The sequence below is a fragment of the Dreissena polymorpha genome, chromosome 10, assembly GCF_020536995.1.
Source record: "Dreissena polymorpha isolate Duluth1 chromosome 10, UMN_Dpol_1.0, whole genome shotgun sequence".
NCBI lineage: Eukaryota > Metazoa > Mollusca > Bivalvia > Myida > Dreissenidae > Dreissena > Dreissena polymorpha.
The window spans coordinates 48,006,177-48,019,746 of NC_068364.1; the positions used below are offsets into that span (position 1 = coordinate 48,006,177).

General features: G+C 36.3%; 1 protein-coding gene and 1 non-coding gene across 4 annotated transcripts in view; both read left to right on the top strand.

Moving 5' to 3' along the window:
- LOC127847897 (frizzled-5-like) overlaps nt 1–13,570 on the top strand; it is a 103,181-nt gene that overhangs the window by 76,812 nt on the left and 12,799 nt on the right. The window lies entirely within an intron of this gene.
- Nucleotides 32–118, top strand: Trnam-cau (transfer RNA methionine (anticodon CAU)). Its single transcript is given in 2 exon segments — nt 32–68; nt 83–118. It is a non-coding gene; the product is annotated as a tRNA-Met (tRNA).

The window sequence follows — 13,570 nt, forward strand, 5'->3', positions numbered from 1 at the left end:
ATTCTTTTAGTATTTTGTTGGTATTACACATGCCTCGGTAGCGCAGTTGGCAGCGCGTCAGTCTCATACATATGACAGAGTTATCTGAAGGTCGTGAGTTCGATCCTCACCCGGGGCATTCTTTTGTAAAAAAACGTGTATAGTTATTTATTTATGAATAAACATACAGTACGTTTGCTAGCTAAATGAAACCATTAAGTATCGCTAAGGTTAAAGGTTTATAGATTCTATAATTAAAACAAAGAACAACACTAGTTCTAAAACATACGTGAACCTTAAGGCAATACATTAAAGCAACCCACACAGTTTTATTCGGAAAGTCAATTTCGTTTTGTTTGCCACGGGGATAAATATTATTTTATCGGCAAAAATAAAGAACGAACGTGATCATCTATTTTCTTTGAGACGACAACAATGCCAAATGCACACAAGTCTGAGCGGCTGTGCCTGTGACAATAGGGCGTTATTAGGTGGCCATTTTGAGTGCAGCGCTCGGTTTTTTTTCAGTGCCTGTGTGACCTCAATTAGTTAACTGCGCATAGCATCAATGAAATGAAGCCAAACCCACATCACATGCAGAAAGACAGGGTTAATTAAGTTCTCTTGTCTTTAAGATGCATTCTTTAATTATCTTCAACGGGATGATAGTGAAGTTCGTTTGAATTTTCTGACTAAAAGAAAGAAAGTCACGAAGCAATAGACGGATCTTATCGACACATTTTCAAATAATAAAATCTCTAAAATTGACAACTTACTTTTAAGTTACATTGTTGCGTTGTATAGATATGAGTACGTTAAATGTGTACTGTTTTCTAAAATACGATATATACGAGCTTGCATGCAACATTATTCTCTAAAAAAATTGCCCCGGGTGAGGATAGAACTCGCGACCTTCAGATAATGCTACCGATGATGATGATGATGATGATGATGATGATGATGATGATGATGATGATGATGATGATGATGATGATGATGATGATGATGATGATGATGATGATTATGATGATGATGATGATGATGATGATGATGATGATGATGATGATGATGATGATGATGATGATGATGATGATGATGATGATGATTATTATTATTATTATTATTATTATTAAAGTTGCGGTGGTTGTCGTGATGATGATGATGCTTGTGGTGGGGCATTTTTCTTATATGGCTATAGCCAAAACTTGTGAACACACTAGAACTCGTAGTTTGTGCACAATCATCATGTAACTTGTTCAGAACGTTTGTTTTAGTGGTACTTGGCTGAGTTTGACGTCTATGGCTATAGTGAAACATTATGAACACAAAAGACTTCACATTTATTGTTCAATCGCCATGAAAATTGTTCAAAACATTTCGTGTAATGATAACTTTGCCGACTTCAAATCAATCAAATCAAATTCTTTATTTCCCCCAGAATGGAGATTTTGAACGTGTTATAATAACAGTTATCTACAAATTATGATATAAGTGCATTATAAATATACATCTGCATGTGATACAATGAAATGTATGATAGATACACAGTGCTTTTCAAGTCCATGAATACTATTTACAAAAATAAGCACTTGTTACAGGATGTTTAACATAGACATATTTTACATGCAATATCTTATACATTTTACAATAAAAATGTATGACAGTTTCAGAAATACATTGTTCTCTCTTACTCCGAGTATTGGTTCTATTGGAGCCCCGAGCATTCTCAAGCTCATGCCTATACTGTCCATAGATTGGAACCAGCTCAGAACCGATAATATTATTTAGATTTCAGGTGAGCACCTTTGGGCAATTGATTCTCTTTTTTTAGTATACATTTTGAGAATAATAGTTCGAACGTTAATTATGATAATAAAGTATTTCCTTCATATTAATAACAACTAGGAAACGATGTGATTTTCGCTAATTTTCTGATTCGCATACAGAGCAAATGGACGTATTACAAATCTAATAATTATCTAAATAATTACAAATTACAGGCAAATAGCCGTCGGTCTGTTGGTTATATGCTGGTTATTTCTTACAATAATTACTTTCACCTGGCCAAGAAAAGAGTTCTATTAAGCGGCTGTATGTGAAGGAAATTAGAAAATCTCGCTATCCCATAATTCCCCCCGCCGGTGTTTCTTCCGGTAGACGACCGGACTGCTCTTTGCTTGCCTTTTAGCATTTATTCTTTTATTATATTGTAATATGATTTTTAATAAGATGTTTTAAATCAAAGAAGATGCTGCGAGGCGGAGATTGAATGGCACGGTAATTACTGTAGTTAATTACTGTTTTGTATTATTTTAATGAAGGCGGACAGAGAATAATTACACTTACAGAGTTGAGACCATATTTCATTTATATTTTGTTATATTATTTTCTAAGAAAATAAACATCTTCAAGTCTTTTCTTAATCACAATAATCTTTTGAATTATATGTTATTACCATTTTACATACGTATGTAGTGTTTGTTTTCTATCAGGTGAATATTATTTTAATATCACTTGATTTCCGGCGAAATATTAAAATAATGTGTTGTTTTATTTTTCGTAAAAACAGTTATTAAATTCTTTTTAGCCGTAATTATCAAATCTGCAAAGGAAATGATAAATTAATGTTATTGATTTATTGAATTGTCACTGTATCTAAACATACTTAGTCGCAATCGCTGCAGTTGCAAAAATCAAAACTGGATCATTATTTACCAAAAAATGTATACAATTAGTGCCACAAATATCTAGACGCTATGTTCGGTGAAATATGTTAGAATGGTTTATCTTTTTAAGAAACCTTGTGGATTCAATTATGATAGTTGTTTTACGATGCAACATTTATTCGATTTTGACACATAGTTTTCAAGTCCCGCATCCTTTGTTTCCATATATTTCTATAGCAATTACATACACTTGTTTTTCTGTAGATAATCTCGTCGTTATGCTCCCCGTATGACATTTGATCATTAGTGTTTATGTCTCTTTTGTGCAGTTTTTGTTTTAGATGTTAACGTCAATATTTACTCGGGTTTTCTGTGATTTTGTTCATGTTTATCTTAACTCGAGTATTACATATGAACATTCGTGGCTTCTACGTGTATGACATTATGAATGTACTCTTAGTTTGTAGATGTTTAGACATTTTTTTCACGCTTGCTTAAAGGTTGGGAGGATTTTATGGACAAAACATTCGTATTTCTTCATGTTTAACCCTTTCAGTGCGAGAACCGAATTTTGAAGGCCTTTGCAAACAGTTTGGATCCAGATGAGACGCCACAGAACATGGCGTCTCATCAGGATCCAAACTGTTTGCTATTCTGATAATATTCTTTGAAAAAAATCGAAGAAAATGCTAATTTTAGAAATTCAGCAGACGACATTTTAGCAGACGACAAAGTTCCCAGCATGCAAAGGGTTAAACTACCTACACTATATAATAATTTGTTTATACACTTACGAACGAAAAGTATTTGAAACGCCTAATTTTGCAATTGTAAAATGTTACGTTTTTTGTCTCTCCAGTTAGTTTTGTGTGCGTGTTAAAGCACTTACATCGCTTAATACATGAACCTCGTATTACCTGGTCAAAACTAAAGCATGTAAGATAAAAAAAATGTTTAAAAGCACATAAAAATGTTTAAAACCGTTGTCGATAAGCCATCGCAGCGAGATTAATGAGTCGCCCCTAATTGGTCATTAGTTTTGACACGTGTTTTCAGTCCATTTTTCTCGAGGTGTCGGCGCATTGAGATAAATGCGGGAGACTATTATTGCGCGGAAGGCGACACGTTTTGTAACAATAAGTAACAGACGTTGACACGAAACGCGAATAAAAGCTGGCATTAATAATTACTGCCAAGCTTTCTCCAAATGGCACCGTGTTATTAATTAAGAACAATGGAAGGCCGTTGAAGCAGTAAATGAGTTATAAATAGAATACTACTATATTAACGGTAAAGGTTTGTTGGTATATTTTTGTGAAAATGGTTCACTTTTGATAAAAAAGCACACTTTTATTGTTATTTTAACCTATTTATGTTTGATTTAGTGCCATGCACAAATTTTACTAAGGTTTTCCATTATAGTGTCTTCGCCATTAGGTGACTTTTGAGATGTTATGCTCTTGCAGTTTGAACTTGCTTAGTGGTATTTACACTCTTTATACACATTTCAAGTATTTAAAAATTAAATAGTTAATGAATTGAATTTGATATGCCTAATACTAATTCCTTTATAGGCATTATACCCCTCAGCGAAATGGAAGTTCTGATACTAGAATCCATCTTACACTATCAACGAGCGCGAAACGTCTCGAAGCACTATACCATAATCTTAGTTTATTATCAATTATTCCACTTCGATAATGTGATCAAGTAAAATCGGCGAGAATGAACTATTTAATTGCTGTATGGACACAGTTGCAATGCAATGCAAATAGCATTCTTTAAAAGTACGGCAAAAGCATATGCCACAATCGCACACTTTGTTATGTGTTCTGTGTCACTGATATAGCCCTTTTCTGTTCTTTTAAAGACAATCGTTTTATCAGCGTGTGTTTCGACATGTTTGGGCACCTGTCACTGATTACTTGTATCTTTTAATCTGCAAGTTATGAATGAGATTTCTCTGTGAAACTGACCGTTTGTAATGTAAACCGCGATATCAGAGGCTAACCGATTATATTTTAAGCCGCTTACGCTTTGAAAGTAAAGAACTTCGAAATTACGTCATTAAGTAGCTTGCATCGAAGATAAAAGCGATAATCTCAAAGATTCGGTCTTTAATCTGCCACAGATGAAATGCTCCGATCCATTTGTATTTCATTATCATCACAATTTTCAGCCAATATTTACCAATCGTCGTTCATTTCTGGTAATAATATTTAAGCATAAGCGGATGCAGAAAACAGTCGCTTATTGCATCTAATTGCAACATTGCAAAATGTTACGCAAAAATAACGAGACATAATGGGCGAGGCATATCACTGTAAGATGTTGTTTACACAAAATTGACAGGAAAACAAACACAATGCTCTCATAAGGAAACGTTTGTTTACCCATATTGTGCAAACAATCTCTACACACACTTTCTAGCAAATCTTAAAATCTGAGCGAGGATGTTATTTTGTGCAAATAAAAACAACAAAGGTCGATGTATTTGTTTAAGCAATGTCAAATATCAAATTCATAAGTGCTCAACGGTGTTTTTACCTTAAATGCGGTATATATTGTATTTTCAAAGTACGATATGCATGTAAAGAAAATACGATAAAGTGAAAAACGTCGTATATCGTACTTGCATGCATCCGCCAATTGAATTATTGTGAGGGGGCATATATTCGCCTACTTAATTCTGACACGGGGGCACATATCCGCCCCTCCAGATTTGATGGGAGGGCACCTCTCCGTCCTCTTAAAATTAGGGGGCACCTTTCCGGGGAGCACCTCCCCGGGGGCGCCTCTCCGGATACCGGTTTTGCCGTCAGCGTCTCCATAATTCATATGCCATTTTACGATTTGCGGTTCATTTTCCGTTTAAATTCTGTTAAATTATATTTTATTTGTATAATAATACTGATACAAATTACTGCCAATATTCTGACTTGTCGAAACTTCACTCGAACGCTCACCGTCAAAAAGCGACCCGTTGCATCTCGTAATTCTGAATGCATAATGCTAATTATTACATAAAGTTAACGTGAGGACGTTGCTATAAAAATCATATTTAAAAGTAAAGGGGGTCATAGTTTTAGCTGCGGCGCCAGTGTACTGTTGCTAGACGTTCTTAACCCCCTTGACCATTTTGTTTGGCTTTGAGGCGGGAAAACAAAGACCTTTGCCCACTTTCATTGCGACGGTGGTTATCAAATAGTACCGTGCACACGTGGAATGTATCCAGTCCGTTCGTCTGGCCGTGTTTGGTTTGTACTTAACTCGCATATACAAAAGGATATCCCTTGTATGATGCGGCGTCTCATCAGGGTCTGCGCTGTTTGCTTACAGGAATTTCTGTAAGAAATATTCTAAATATAGAAATAAATATACAGGACATCCCTAATTTTGGAAATAAATTGATCCAATTTTGAAGGATGGGAGAGTCCACTAGGCATAAATGGGTTAATGTATAGACTTAATAGTTAGAGGGTGGTACTTAGATGCTAACATGGCAAACTAATCAGTTTCGAAAAAAATTGTGTACGAATTTTGAGTCGCTGATCTTCATTATTGGTATATGGTGACACGTAAATAATTATTTGTATGTCCTCACAGAGCGTTTTTGAAATGTTTACAAATCACATAAAAAATCCTTAGTGTGTGGTTGTCTCTCTCTGTCTGCAAAAAAACACACAACGGTTTGCTTGTTTCCATTTTTGAGACTTTATTTAAATTCGTGTTTGCTAGAGAGTTTGAAACAGAACACAGTCATGATGTACGTCTGTGCAATAGCTATAACGATCACCAGCATTTCAAATGATGCTTAAATCAAGAATAGTTGTTACCATATCAAAGTGCCAAGTATTGAAATCAATAACCAATCTTATTAATTACATAGTGAGTTAGTTAAAACTATAATGCGTTGTTTCTTCTAATTACTATAAAACAAGTAGAAGCTTAATTATTGACCAACAGGTTTCGTTGAGTTTGGCAATGACAGATATTTACCTTAAAAAGAATTGAAGAAATAACCTTATGATCAATATACGCATGTCTTCTACGGTACGTCATGGCGTCCGAACAATATACATTAAACAGTCATTCAAAATACAAATATTAATCGGTCAAGTATGTGACGTTGCATTTAGGGGTATGTACTCTGGGCCCGTATTCACCAAACAATTCTTAGACGTAAGTCTAAGAATAAGGATTATTCTTGTAGATAAACATGTATTCAAGAATTGCTTGGATTTTAAGTCAAATTTGTAAAACCTCTATATCATTCTTGACTTAATACGGACCCTGGACAAATACGGACCCTGGACAAATACGGACCCTGGACAAATACGGACCCTGGACGAATACGGACCCTGGACAAATACGGACCCTGGACGAATACGGACCCTGGACGAATACGGACCCTGGACAAATACGGACCCTGGACGAATACGGACCCTGGACAAATACGGACCCTGGACAAATACGGACCCTGGACGAATACGGACCCTGGACGAATACGGACCCTGGACGAATACGGACCCTGGACGAATACGGACCTGGACGAATACGGACCCTGGACGAATACGGACCCTGGACGTAATGGATTGTGCTTGTCATTAATATACTTCTCAATTTAGTTTGGATTTCTTAGAGCTCACCCAAGTTATTGTTTTTTGTTGTGAAAAAAAATGAAACACGTGAGTCTTCGGCCTTTTATGTTACGTACAGTTTCAGACGTTTTAGGGAATACAAAAAGTCTACCGTGGACGTTTGACAAGTCAATGTCGGAAACTATCTCAATCGGATCAACGAAAGCGGCACGTAGCCACGGGCCATGAAGTCTGATACTCACTAAGCTTCGTTCGATTGACCACAGTGCGATAACAGAAAGATAACGGGGCCGAATTGTGACGGAACGATACGTAATCATCAAGAACTTCGGTGTGATAGCGCAATCTTGCGCTTTACACTATCATAGCAAATATGACATCGAGAACTATTAAGGCTCAATTTGTCAGGCTGAATCAGTTACCAATAAAATGATAAAGTGTTATTTGGTCAGTGGCCAGTACATAATCGGCTTTGTTCGCAACTCTTCGCAGTATATCTGGTCCGGATATATACCATTTTATCCCCTTGTTTTTGTGTCAATTAGACGGATTAAAAGATGGTTCAGATATTTATGTAACAAATCCTTACATATAGCCCAGAACGGAGTGAAGATTTCCTTAATTGGGAGACTTATCCGATAGAGCCCTATGCCAGTTCACTATCCCATCTGTTAGTAAAGATGCGTTGATTTAAAGGGTATTTGATACGATATTAACCCATTTATGCCTAGTGGACTCTCCCATCCTTCTAAATTGGATCAATTTATTTCCAAAATTAGGGATGTCTAGTATACTTATTTCTATATTTATAATATATCTTACAGAAATTCCTATAAGCAAACAGCGTAGACCCGGATGAGACGCCGCATCATGCGGCGTCTCATCTGGGTCTACGCTGTTTGCAAAGTCCTTTTTTCAGGACGCTAGGCATAAATGGGTTAAGATTTGACTATCATCTAGGTAGCCATTAGCTGGACAGTTGCAGCAAAAACATATATAATACATGTGTTCTATAGGTCTTTGGTTGCAGCTATGATATGTATAACTAGCATAAACAGCTGAGTGAAATTGTTGTAATGTAGTGAATATTTATAGGTGTGGAGGTGTTGTGTTGTAGCGTTGTAATGTAGTGAATATTTATAGGTGTGGAGGTGTTGTGTTGTAGCGTTGTAATGTAGTGAATATTTATAGGTGTGGTGGTGTTGTGTTGTAGCGTTGTAATGTAGTGAATATTTATAGGTGTGATGGTGCATACTGTAGTAGTGGCAGCAGTAGTAACGTGTGTGGTATTCTTAAAAAAATACGTATACAATGTTTATTTCGTTATAATTTGTAATGACTTTTGTTACGTCATAACACGAGTGATAATCTGAACAATACATGGCATGGGAACAAATGTTCGCGTCAAGTGAAGGAGTCTCGTTTATCTCTGCACATGGTCTCCACGTGTGGAAGGAACACAGAGGCTTACTGTTCCGAGAAAATATAGAGGCGGCTCCGATTTCTATCCAGCACTCGCCTTCGTGTTTATGTTTACCCAGTGGCAGATTTTACAATCCAAACATTGTAATCAGTTTATCTTGCGCTTCCTTCCTTGGGCCGCCTGAGGCAAAGCAGTTGGTGTAGCACCGAATCTCGGGTCTCCAAATTCAAATCGGAATAATCATCCGCGAAGCTTTCGATTCGGATTAGTCTGACATTTGTCGATTCGACGAATGTATTCGGATTTTCGTCGAGCGTTCCGGATGTATTTTTGAATATTTCAATACATGTGGCTATAACGCCCCGTTGCGCATCCATATGCGCACGTCTTGGCATTTCGGGCTAATTTTAGAATTAAGATGTCGGTCTGTGTCACCGCAGCGCTCTACGAACGTCATTGTGGTATTTTCCTCACAGCAGCCAAGCGTCTAATGTTTGCGTGTTGAACGGCATGCGCGGATTAATTTTGACAGAAAAATAGTCCGTCAGTGCCAAATTCCAAGGCAAATTTGTAAAATCCCGCTGTGGAAATTAGGGTAGATTAGATGGTAATTTTCTACATGTCGGTGCGCAGATTAGAACAGGTCTTAAGCTGTCAAAATACTATCTCGGTCCGTACTAAGTGCACTTCGACCATGTTCATTCATAAATATAAACATAGATATATAAAAAAATTAAACGACCTTTTATTTCATTGAGGTATGCAAACATTCCGCACGAACGCACACAATTATGTTACTAAGAAATCTCAGACGTAAGTTATTCCATAAAATCTTCTAAAAAAAGGTTGCAATTAGATTAATCTAATAAATACATGATTTGCAAACTGTTTACAGCATCCTCTAATATAAATATAATATGTTCCTGGTAAGATGGCGTTAAGTATCATATTAAACTTGCTTTCTGCAGAAATTAAGTTTATTTATTATAATTATTAAATTAGTTTGTTAATTATGAATATTGTTCTTCGAAGCCACAAGTCAGAGAATATGACTATACCAGTTTTGTTCTAAAATAACTATACAGAAACAAATGTCTTAAACAATAGCAAATCGTATTGTTGCTTAAATAAACGCACATTTTACCCGCGTCAAGCAATCAGACTGTGCATTTGCAAAATTAGGAGCTATCCTATCCGCTTATGAGACCACGAACGATTGGCTCGACTATCTTTTGAACAGCTTAACTTTTGACCAGACTGCGGCGCAATACCCATGTTCGCATCACGCGGCGCAAGACCCATATTCGCATGACGCGGCGCAAGACCCATGTTCGCATGACGCCGCGCAAAACCCATGTTCGCATGACGCGGCGCAAGACCCATGTTCGCATGACGCGGAGCGATTCCCATGTTCGCATGACGCGGCGCAAGACCCATGTTCGCATGACGCGGCGCAAGACTCACTTTATTAAGGAGGCTAAGTGTAAATCATGTCGATGCATGTGCAACTTATGGAATTAAGATTATTCATATTTAAACCAACCTAAGACACCCGACGCTGCTTATAGTTAATGGAGTTTTACTCTCGTATGTTTTAACACCAATCAGTACAGTTCGTCTGACGCACCTATTACCGATGATTAAACCACTATTTGTAGTTAACACATTTCGGATTGGGTGCGAATAAGGAGTTCGCAAGTTCGAACTAAGAAAAGTAGCTGTGATTGTCTGACAATGAAACTGAAGGGCGGCGTATATGTTTATAGCATTGTTGGCTCTAATTTTGTATTTATTTTTCGCAACTAGACTGATGGAAAGTAACGAAAGGTGTTTGACGGCTGCTTTATTACTTCTTTTATTGCGTTGTAATTTCTATCATTTAATAATCGGACGATGATAAGAAGAGATAAACGTACGTCTTGTAGACACCTGCAAATCCTAGCCATTAGGGCAGAAGATCACTCGGTCTTAGTGTACAAGACAGACTTTTTAAGACGGATTAGTAGCAGTCGAAATATATCATTAGCAATAAAAGTTCAATCAAAAGAAAGCTGTGTTATATTTTGCCTGATTTCATCTTTACTAGCATAAACTCATAAAATTTACAAATATTTCATAAGGTTAATTATATACAATGAAACATACAGAATAAGACCCATTGCATTTCGGTTGGTAAAATGTCCTTTTGAAATTCTTCGTCACCGGTTGTCCTCAAACCTGCTCCAAAAATAACAAATATAAATTATTTCCATTTCCTAATTCCCATTCACAAGCGGACATAAAGAATGAGAATGCATTTGACACGAGTTTTATCATTTGTGTCATTCACCTATTTAATGTCGTAACTTAAGTAAACACAATTTCGACACGCGGGGTTCGCGAAGGGGCGGGGTAGGTCTCAATTATATAATAGGAACGTACCAGACCCATTGAGCTTTGCACTCGAGTCACCTCCAGGTTTAAGAATGAAGAGTAAACAAATGCTATGAAAATAAATTATGACATTAAGAGACTTCTTGTAGGTCGAACATTGGGATAATGCTTTTAGATATTTTTGAATTTTTGAAATGCAGAGGCTAATAAAGGGAAACTTCGATAGAATGGCAAAACAAATATATTTCGCCCTGTTAACAAGTTCAGTTGGTAAACTGCCATGCAGCATTTGGAAAATATATCATAAATTAACGATTCACTATAACGTGTATGTTAGATAATTATGTTTTAGTTTTTAAACTAAAAAATGAATAAAAGCATCCCTCATCCTCGTAAGTAAATAATTAACAGTTAAAACATCCGATTATTATATAGAACGGGCCTTCAAACATGAATAAAAACTATATTTTTATTTTATATAGATTATCTGTTTAGAAACCTACTGGAGTTTAGATACGATGAAGTAACTTTTCCTCGAAAATCAACATATACGTTTCTGTCAGAAGTTAACTTTCCAAAGAAGCCTACATCCGAGATTTATGTTAGTCCCTGAAAATAAACCGCTGAAACCATAAAGGAAATATAATGGTCGATTTTATGTATTTAGTTTTCCTAAGCAAAGACTTAAGTTTTCAGTTGGATCCGAGACCAAGTTCAAACGATCATAGTAAGAGCAAAGTAATTGGAAAGAAACGTAAAATATGTGGGGTGGGGAATGTGCAAATCTAAATTTGACAAAAAAGAACGCACCAATCTTTTTGCTTCTCTATGATTTCTAAGAAGAACAATACGTACAACAGAACAGAAACAAATTGACCTAACACGGTAAAAGCAAACCATGTTTTCGTATTACCCCACCCACTTTTAAAACCATGCAGCCGTTCCTATAATTATGGAAGATTTTTTTGTTCCCAATATCTCGTATATCGCAAACCTGTCAGGCTCCCCGCTTCTAGCACCGTGAGATGTGACAAAGTGTCGCCTATTGTCGCTCAGTGTGGTTCCTCTACTTGTATTCGGGCTCCTAATTGATCATTCGGCCCGTTCGCAAATAATGGAAGAACAGCGGGTGGGGTAAATTGGAGAACTGCAGTGTCGTGTATCGACCGCAGCTTTTAAAAAGGTTTCTTCTATTTCAATAAATGGGCCATACAAAATGTGCTTCTATTCTATTCACGACCTATAACGAGACCTCGTTTTACGAAAATCGAAAATTCGATTGTAGCAAAAAGATACTATAATGGGCGGCAAGATATTAAGTGAGTTTTTGTTTTCGTTCTCAGCTGTTAGTGTCAGCGATGCATTGAATTGACATCAAATATCCGCCAAATGGGATAAAATTTACAACAAAGAACTGGTATGAATGCGGTATAGATTTGTCTTCAATTAGCACAAGTTTCACATGGATTACGTGATTTTTGTATCTCAACAGAATGCAATGCACATGTATTATCAAAATAGCCGGTCATTTAAAATTGAAGTCTTTAAATAAAGAGAAAAAATATTAAACAAATAAACGACAACCGCTTTAATAACACTTATACGTATATCATTTATATACAAAAAGAACTTTTGTGCATTATAAAATGCATTTAATGTGGATTTGTTTTGCAGAAAATTATTCGGTGTTTTTTTTTCTTGAATAAGGTAGTTGCCTTTTTATTTATAGTTCAGATCTTTTCAACATTTAAGTTTTTATTCGCCGTTCGTTTGATGGAAAATACCTTTGAAGAAAGAATTGCACGATTCAAGTAAAGCGTAATCACAGCCATTTTGTCCTAACCCCATATATGCCTAGTGGACTCTTCCATCCTTCTAAATTGGATCAATTTATTTCCAAAATTAGGGATGTCTATTATATTTATTTCTATATTTATTATATTTCTTACAGAAATTCCTTTAGACAAACAGCGCAGCATCATGCGGCGTCTCATCTGGGTCTACGCTGTTTGCCAAGGCCTTTTTTCTAGACGCTAGGCACAAATGGGTTAACTATGATATCAGTCAGACATAAGCGATTTCAAAATATTTAAAATACATTAAACAACATAGACGTTCATAAAAACGTTCTATTAATGACAGTTTTGTTTCGTTCTTTATCCGTCAACCATCGTAAGAAACATAAATAAAGGAATCGGTTAAATCTACGGAATAATCAGATGTTTAGAAATTCATCGCCCGATAACAAGTTTGACGCGTACCTGTGAACGTAAATAATGACTTCTTTATAACGTTTCATCTGATAATTCGCGATCTTTTGACAAGTTTACATACAATAAAAGTCACGTGTCTCGTTTGTTAAGTTTCATACTTCAATAATGAATTCTGCACGCCGATCGTGGGGTCGATTTTTTTGTTCGTTAAAATCCGCGCAGTCACGGAAACAGCCGATGTCATCGCTGTGAGCCAATTAGTCCGCAAAAGGACTGAAACACGTGCCACGGAAATTAACGACGTGCTGTCATGAG